Genomic DNA, 9,313 nt, shown 5'->3' with positions numbered 1-9,313 from the left:
TGGCTTCTGGAGTTGCACCTTCTGAGCCACCAGATAAACATCGGTTTCTGGATCTCCAACTTTATCAGGCCTCAGAATAATGGAGAGGGTTTGTTAAAACCAGATGGCTGGGCTGTGTCCCTAGGGATTTGTTTCAGGTCTGGGTGGTGCTGCCGTCAGGAGCTGCACTTGAAGGACCACTGTTCAGGATGCTTTCATCTTTAAGAAAGGGGGAGCCCAACCCAAACAAGCTTAAAGTAAAGAGGATTTAAGATCCTTACAAGAAGAGAGCCTGGGGTAGGGCAGATTCAAGATTGAGTGAGGCTTCAGGTCATCAAGGATCCAATTCCTATGGTCTCAGCTTCAAGGCAGCAGTATGGCTGCTTCTGCCTCAGACATTACGTCCATATTCCACAAGGTCCAGTGGGGGAGAAATCTCTGCTGGCCTGGTATTGTATGCCTGAGGCCTCAGATTCCCCCTGGATGAACCTGAGGAGGTCACCTCCTCCCTCCCCTGAACTAATGACTGAGGCTCAACCCAGGAGTTGTCTGTAGGAGAGGTGGATACCAGTGAAACTCTGGGTGCTGTTGGGGAGAGTGAAGGGGAAAAGATGCTGGCAGGGTGAGCAACTTGTCCAACCTGCCAGGACTTTCTTTGTTTTAACATTGTAATTCCTGTGTTCTGGGAACTCTCTCAGTCCAGAGCAAACATTGAGGGTTCGTCACCCAGGATGCTGGCTCGGCCAGTGGCAGTGCCCACCAGTGACGGTAGCATCTGTACCTAAAGGTCCAAATCTCCATGAGGAATGGCATTTTGATGGCTTTTGGGGACATCTGAGAGAGTTTGCGATGCATACCCTCTTTTCCTGCTTGTGCATTCACATCTTCCTTTCCTGGCAGTATCATACAAGGCTCAAGTCCATTTGTTAACCACCATCCCAAAATCTTTGCAGACAAGTTTGCAGCTGGGCCATGAGTCCTTTTTCATGAAATTGGCCATTGCAAAACTTTATTGCAATAGAAGCTTGTGAACTGAGATATGTGCTTCTTTATAGCCAGGTGATAGGAGGTGTGAAAACCTGATAGACCTGTGTTGGAATCCTAATGGTGATTATGTTTTTAGCCTCCATGAACTTGGTAACACACCTGAAGATGTGCGATAGTGATTCTCAACAGGGCATGTGAGCATGCAGTGAGGTTGTGGATGAAGACCTAGAGCATATAGATGGGAACCTGGTAAATCCTCACCTACTTAAGACCTTGGCCAGAGCTCTCTAGGGGTATGCTGGTTCATCAGCCCTGGTGAAGTATGTATTCAAGATGATATAGGAAAGAAAATATTTATCTGTATGAATATTCATCAGTGCATTACTGAGGTTGACTGGGAGTGGATGTAAAATGTATGTTCTACTTCGTTAAGAACTTTTAACATTAATGATTTTCTTTCTTTCTCACGTTAAAGCTAAAAATTAAGTCTATTCCACTTGTCAGAGGGCTCCTCACTGTAATGGGTATTAATGATGCCTACTGTGAGCCACAGTCCAGAATGATGAATGAGAATAAGAGGTGGGGGGATGGTGAAAGCCGGGGCAGCCTGATCAGGAGCTTCTGCTCTTGGGGGGAGGTGGGAGGAGCCTCCAGAAATATTCCTAGCTCTGAAAATCTGCTTTCCTCCTGGATCAGTGAGGTCTGGACTCTTTCTATCCATCAGGCCAACCTGGAGACATCTGGACTCCTACGGTGAATGACTAGAATTTCCAGGGTAGGACTACCACAGCACAAGAATCATATTTAGAAGATAGAGCTAAAAGCCAAGCAATATTGTTATGTCCCAAATGTGCCATTTTGCTTAAATTCATAATGTTGTATTATGATTAATTTGTGTTAGCCAGCTTCATGTTTCAGGGAAAGCCCAGTTACCCAAGAAAACTACTCTGGATATAAAATGCCATTTATTTTGGAAATCCTAAAAGGAATTTGTTCTAGGGACCTTGACCAAGGTACACTATTAGAGTTTAATTCCTCTGATGGGAGGTCCTGTATTCTGTTCAGACAGGAACTGCAGGAGTGACAGAATTCTAAGATGGTCATGTCCATGTGTAAGCCCCTCCTTTTGACCATGGGTGGGGCCTGTGGGTATGGTTTCACTCCCATTATCAGATTATACTTTAAGACGAAAGGTTAAAGTATTTCACAGAGGTAATCAAAAGGAAGATTATTTCAGGTGGGCCTGGCTCAATTAGGTGAGTTCTTCAAAAAAGAGTTCTTCAAAATTAGGTGACTTTTTCAAAAGAGTTCTTCAAAAGAGAGCAAAGATGGAAGGGACAGCACTCTCCTATTGTTCTTGAAGAAGCAAGCAGCTACATGTGGAGTGGGCCATGTGGCAAGGAATGGCAGACAGCTTCTAGGGCCCCCCGAAACCTCAGATGAGATGTAACACCTTGAGTACAGCTTTGTGAAACCTTGAGCAGGGTATCCACCTAATCCATGTCTCAGCTTAGGAACCACAGAAACTGTGAGTAAAGAAATTTGTGTTGTTTTAAGCCACCTAGTTTGTGCACCATCAGAAAGTCATACAGGACAAGAGAAGCAACTTTAAGTCATCAGAACATAATAATAGCTACCATTTATTTAGATTTTTCTACTGTGTGGCAGGCATTTTTATACATTATCTCATTTAGTAACAGCCCATAGAGTTAAGGTGGCCTTTGAGAAAATCCTCTAAGACTGAGATTTCCTGACATCATATGGTCGTTTTTCTTTCTCCTGGGAATCAGGTGGAATTTACACTGGGTAACTCTTGCCGACTATGCTTAAGTTCCTTCTGGAGGTGGGAAAGAAGATGCGGTTTGGTGGGAAATGTAGCTGCCTACAAATGCCGTCTTTGTCATTTGTTAACCAGCTGACCCAGGGTGGATCATATGGCCATCTAGAAAGTGTTTCCCAATCTGAGAATAAATGGAGTTTGTACAAAGAGTGCAACCTATTTGTCAGCCAGATCCACTGCGTGTGGTTGCCTCTATTAGAAAAGTTCACAGAATTCTCTCATTTACTCCTGACAACGGCTCCACGAGCTGATAAAATAGTCCTGATATTCTAGATGAGAAAACAGGCTGCAGAGGAATTGAATGACTTGCTCAAGGTGAGCTGCTGGTAAGTGATGGAGTCGAATGGAGACACGTCTGTGTGGTCTTTCAGGGAAGTCTTCCTGAGGTCCTTCACATCAGTTTGCCCTCATGTCAGGGTCTCCTATGTGCCCAGCCTCTGGTCACCATGGCTTCTCTTAACCACACCAGTGGTGGAGCTGAGCCATTATCCTCAGACTCATTTTGAAATGCCAAGAGAAAACCCTGTGCCCAATAGCTTCATGCTCCTTCCCTCTTTCCCCAACTGCTGCCTTTTAGAGGAGTAAATTCTAGTGATCATGGGGCAATGGGATGATGTCTGTCCTAAAAGCCTATTCTTGGACCTGAGATTTAAAAGGGGCATAGTCAGCATGATGGGAGTCCTGCCCACTCCTGTGTGGGGAGGGCTGTCCTGCAGGCTTGTAGGGAGGGATTGGCAGGGGCTGCGAGGTGCTGCCACCTCGAAGCTTTACTCCGTCACCAGGATCCTAACCCATGTTTGAGAGTGGAGCTGTTTCTGTGTGCTTTGCTCTGTTTGCTTATTTCCCCATCAACCCTCCTCAGGATTTAGTAGCTTCTCAAGCACCCAGCATCTTCTAGCTATGCTCTCAGAAGCCAAAACCAGCTTGGTGTGAAAGAAGAATGGAATCTCCCATGGATGAGGTGCCGGTGCTGGTGAAAACTGGAGCCTGGGACCCCACACAAGAGAGGCCAGGCACCTCTCATGATTGGTCCAGTAGTCCTCACCTTTGGGGCATCCTTTCAGAGCAAACCTTGGAGTTCTGAGGGTTTTTTCCTTTCTTTTTCTAACAGAGAGATTGGATTACCTCCTTGCAGTACAATCAGTGATGTGGTTATTTTATACTAGACCCAAGAGCTCTAAAGTTTGATGGGAAAGTAAATTCCAGTTGTTTTGTGTTCATAGCTGAGGAGGGCTCAGGCAAGACCTTTTTCTTTAGTAAGCTCATAATTTAGGAAACATATCTGCCAGTATCTTAGCATTGGGGGCAGTTTCTAATGATTCTAGTTGGAACCTCCTACTGTCTCTGTCCTGTTCTTTTCTCCTGCTGGCTTGTGAATATGAAGGGACCACACTTCTTCTTTTCTTTTTTTTCTTTAAAGTTAAAAAAATTATTTTTGTGTGTGTGTATGTGTGTTTGTGTGTGAGAGAGAGACAGAGAGAGACAGAGAGAGAGAGAGTGAGTGAGCAGGGGGAAAACAGAGAGAAAGGGAGAGAGAGAATCCCAAGCAGAGCCCAACATGGGGCTTAAATCCACAAACCATGAGATCATGACCTGAGCTGAAGTCAGGAGTTGGGTGCTTAACTGACTGAGTCACTCAGGCACCCCTGGGAGCACACTTCTTAATGATGTCCTGAATGCATTTTTTGTGGCCCATAGGATAGAGTCCAGTCTCCAGGGCTTGATCTTTTCTTGCCCACCTCTGTCTGATGCATACACATGCAACTCACACGTCCACACACACACACACACACACACACACACACACACACACAGACTCATATATAAGGATGCCAACACACACACAGACATGTGCATTTGTGAGCATATACAGACACACATATGTATGTTGTTTGCTCATACCTACAGGGCACCTACACGTTGAACCTGTCTGCCACATGATGGAAGGTCACACCTCTAGACATTTGCAAATGGTTCTACAGCCTGGAATGCCTTTCCAACCCTTCTACTGCTTGGCTAACTTCTACACTTCCTCCATGATTTAGCTGAAGTATGATTTCTTGTGAGGAGCTCCCCTCCTGGGGCTGGATCCACAATATCAGGCTTGGCTGGTCCCCCCTTTACTGGACTCAAGCTATCCTTATGCTTCCCTCTCTTAGAGCCCTGCTCCACTTGGTGAGAACAATCCCTTCATTACCTTCCCCAGTTGGTCAGTGGGCTCCTTGAGGCAAAGGCTGACTTCTTTATCCTCCAGGATGTCAGGTATGGCCTGGGCCTGAGGAATGTTCACTAAATTGACTTAAGCTTATTGCTTCTCTGAATGTTCCATGGCTTTCCTAGCTGTCACATCTTTGTATGTACTGTGCCTTTTTCTTCCCTATCCCCTTTAGCAGACTGACTCTCGCTCATCTATGAAGATCCAGCTTTGGTGTCACATCCTTTGTCTGGGTCCTTGTGCACTCTGCTTCATGTCTCCACTAACTGCCATGCTCACCTGTCATTGTTTGCATCACTGCATATTGTGATTGTCTCTGCCACACCAGAAGCTCAAGAGCACTCATCTTTGTGCATCCAGCTCTTGTGAATTGCTCTTGATAGGCTGCCACAGGAAATGGGTAAACTCAGGAAGAACTGGCTGTTCTGTCAATGAGTGCAAGGGAATGTAGAAATGCCAGAAACTCTTGGGCTTTCTGGGTTTGAAAATAAAATGATTGCTCATCTTCAGCCTTTCCAGTTAAGAACACATTCTCAAAGCAAGTCATAGCCTTGATAACATTTCCAAAGTTATTAAGATAAAAGGTAGCTGGACAAAGAAACCTAGAATGATTATCAGCATAGTCTCACAGAAGCCTGCTGCTTCCAGATTCTAGAAAGCAAGGGATGCCTCAGGAAAAAGTTGAAGATATGGTTGTTGGTAAGCCATATGGAGGCAACTAGAATCAAATACATGGAAAATATACATGTTTGAAAGAGCTATATTGGCAAAAGTATGGCCAGCCTGGACTAAGAGAGGTGGAGATTATTCAAGATGTAAAGGGACCTTTGGGTTCTCAGCTTTCCCCAGGCAGAAAGCAGGCTGAGAAGCAGCTGAAGGATGTAAAGGGGCATCTTTTCCGTCAGCCTGTGACACCATGGAGGATGACAGAAAAGGAAGGGCCTTCCCCAGTGTGGATCAAAGAGTCATAAAAAATGGTGAATGGAGAGAGATTCCCAGGGAACAAACCCAGGGCCAAATCAAAAGATAGGTCCCTTCTCACAGGGTAGAAGGGTTGGCATTATTTATTCAGTAGCATTTCAAATTTCTGTGGACCTTTTGTAATACTTGGTCTCTAGAGGGAGAGGGGACATGTGGACATGTTGTAGTCATGAGATCTTGGAATTTCAGCCTCACATTATGATTAGGGGAGGTTTTTGACATGTCTTAGCAAAAGAATGGGTCCATTTAGAATGTGCAAAGGAAGCAACAGGGCGGATCATTTTAGTTTCAGTTATTATTCAGCAAACGTTTCCTCTCTTCCTTCTTCTGCTAAAGACAGAATATGTTTTCCAGCTCTATAGATGTATATTGAGCTTGGCCATGGGGTGAGCACTGACCAATGGAATGTGAGCAGATCACAGATGAGCAGAGTCTTGAGATGTGCTTGTTATGTGAGGTGTATGTCCTTTTGTCACCTTCATGCCAGAAGCTTCCACTTGGTAGCTCCTGTGCCTTCTTGGAGCAGACCTGAACCCAACCACATGGAGAAGTCAAACCCAACCAAGCCCATCCTAGATTAGCCACCTTTCCCAACCAGCCAGCAGACATGTGAGCAATAATAAATGAGGGTTGTTTTGGAGTGGTATGTTATACAGGAGTAGCTAACTGATACATACACTTCCTTTCATAAGAGAACAGGTGGTAAATAATAGGAAAGGCATTAACCTGTTTTCTTGGCTGAATGAGAACAATAGCTGAAGAGGCTCACAAAGTAGAATGTCAGAAAGAACCAAGGCCTTTGTGCGTTCAGCAAGCATCTTTCTCTTTTGGGTTTTCACGTGGTCTCTTGAGGTTCCTGCAAGTGTTCCTGCAGAATAATGAGAAAGGAAAACTATGATGGGGCTGTGGGTTCACATACAAATCCTAACAGAATCATTTTCGTTAAATGAAGATGGAATGTGACGTGTTCTTTTTCAATTATAGGAATAATAAACATTGGAGAATCAGCTTTCTCAACTACAGGCGATGTTGTTAACTGTAAACTGCCTCACACAGTCTCTATGGACTGGCTCTATTACAGTAGCATTAAAGCTGCATTCAGACAGTCATTGCCAGTGGTAGTTTTGAGCTGCTGAAGGAAGATTTAATTTACTTCAAAAAATTGCATGCACATCCAACAGATTTGTTGGACCTCAACTAATGTTCTTTAAACAAAAATTATAATTTTAAATACTCCTCAAAAAGTAGCTTCATTAAATCTTATGCCAGTCCATATATTTAAACAAAATTCCAGTTAAGTGAGTCTATTGTTTTCTGTTGTCTTAGATAATTAATCAGATGAAAGCTGACCTTTAAGATGGAGTTTCACAATTTCCTTGAGAAAGACTAATTCTTCATTCCTTTTTTTCCAATCCATCTGTACCTTGTTTGCCTGTGGCTTCTCCAATGAGGTTCTTGTGGAGCCATAAAAAGTTTGCTCAGATAAAACTTAGTTTATTTAAGGGAGACTTTTTACATTACCGCTGATACCTCTGCAGTGTAATTTGTTCTCATGTGTGTGCCCTACTACACCTGAGCCCCTCCAGGTGATGGATCGCATGTTTGTGTCCTCATGTGGTATCTAGGATACTGCTCAGACAGATGGTCACTCAGTGGTTGCTAAATGGAATTGAGTCACTGTGGTCAATCTCCCAAGGCTTTCGATGAAAGGAAGCCCCTGATGAACAATTCCATCAGATTCGTGCAAATTCAGGTACAGTTATTACTGATGCCTGTTTGTACTAATGAAGGTGAGCATTAGGGTGAAATGCACACAAGGCAAGACTTGGCCATGCAAAAGCAAGCAGAGCCCTAGCTGCATTTATTACTTGGTGTTCCAAGCTGTCTGGTGAAGATATGGATGGTGGAATGGAAAGATCATGTTGTAGGGCTGCCACATCACGGAAGGATGGAATGTAAGAGTGTGGTTTCCTGTGCCCCGAATGTCCTAACAATGTCCACTGGCCTGCTCACCTTTCTACTCTCTGCTGTCCAACTCAGGTCCCTGTGTGAGCTGAGCCAGTTTCCAATGATCTCAATCCCTTGACCTAGTCAGTCTTTCCTTGAATTTTTATAGAACTGAGATTAGGTCTTGATTAAGGTGCAAGGGGTGGGGAGTAATAAGTAAGAAATCCCCATGATTTCTTATGTTGCATGAGCCTGACTCCTTCTTCTCCATGCCCAATGCCAACATGGGGGTTGGTGGGACTCCTCTCCCCGGTGGAGGGGATGCCTGTGATTGACCCAATGACTATCTTCCTTTCCTTGTCAGTAACTAGGACAGAAGGTAGTGCTTCTTCTCCTGGTTGCACTGGCCCTCTGAGCACAACTCTCAGAACCTGGCTGGATTTTTGTGTAGCCCACAGGAGATAGGAAGAGCCTCTGGCATTCATGGTGTTTATTCCTGGGGGCCTGGAGAGGACATAGTTTGAAACTAGGGAAGATGGGAGAGTGTATAAAAGGAAATAAAATACATTTCATAGTAATTCAGTGCACTAACTCCACAATGAGCAGCCTTGTATGTTTGGGGGAATTACAGAAATAGCTGTGTCTTCCTATTCCTGGGGCCTGGCAGGTGTATGAACGAGTGGGTGGGACAGCCTGAGAACGCTAACTTGGCTGTTGACTCCTTAGCTCAGGCTGCCAGTGCACCCTCAAATGATGGTTCAAGAGGGACTTGTATTCAGTGTTTTGAAAAAAACCCGGAAAATCAAGATTTTAGTGTGAAATCTGAATTTTAAAATTTGACAATCAACTAAAAAATAGTCTGTGTCTGTGGTCCAAACAAAACCTGTCAATTGGACTTGACTTTAGGTCTGCTGGTGTATTCTGTACAAACTGTTGCTCTTAGGGGAGAGAGAGAGAGAGAGAGAGAGAGAGAGAGAGAGAGAGAGTGTGTGTGTGTGTGTGTGTGTGTGCGTGAGAGAGAGAGAGAGAGAGAGAGAGAGAATGATTATTTACACATACTCAGTAAAATAGAGGGGAGTAGGGGTGTATTTCAAACTCACCTTGGTAGAGGGAGCTTAGGAGCTTGGCCTTGAGTGCCTAGCTCCACCCTGGCCTTCCCAACCAGAGTCCCTAGGGTATATCTCAGACTGGTGGCATGGATAGTTGGAGAAGGAGGTGGGGCTCTGTGGACAGGGGCTGCAGTTTCTCCAAGTGTGTGGCTGGAGCCTGCAGCAGGCAGGAGGGGATCCCAGGGAAGGGCTTCCTTAGGCAAGAGGACAGTAGTCTGTGAGAAACTGCCCCCACCAAAAGCTTCCCTAAGGAAG

The 9,313-nt window shown here is 44.7% G+C and overlaps 1 long non-coding RNA gene across 1 annotated transcript in view; it reads right to left on the bottom strand.

Moving 5' to 3' along the window:
- Positions 1–6,066: 6,066 nt before the first annotated feature.
- LOC115286573 overlaps positions 6,067–9,313 on the bottom strand; it is a 9,399-nt gene continuing 6,152 nt past the window's right edge. The window contains exons 2-3 of the long non-coding RNA XR_003906143.1: positions 6,729–6,870; positions 6,067–6,530 (exon numbers count right to left, since the gene is read on the bottom strand). This is a non-coding gene — a long non-coding RNA (uncharacterized LOC115286573). The remainder of the gene's footprint in view (positions 6,531–6,728; positions 6,871–9,313) is intronic.

This window comes from Suricata suricatta, chromosome 3 (assembly GCF_006229205.1).
Source record: "Suricata suricatta isolate VVHF042 chromosome 3, meerkat_22Aug2017_6uvM2_HiC, whole genome shotgun sequence".
NCBI lineage: Eukaryota > Metazoa > Chordata > Mammalia > Carnivora > Herpestidae > Suricata > Suricata suricatta.
The sequence above is the reverse complement of the archived record's forward strand: the minus strand, read 5'-3'. Positions and strand labels throughout refer to the sequence as shown.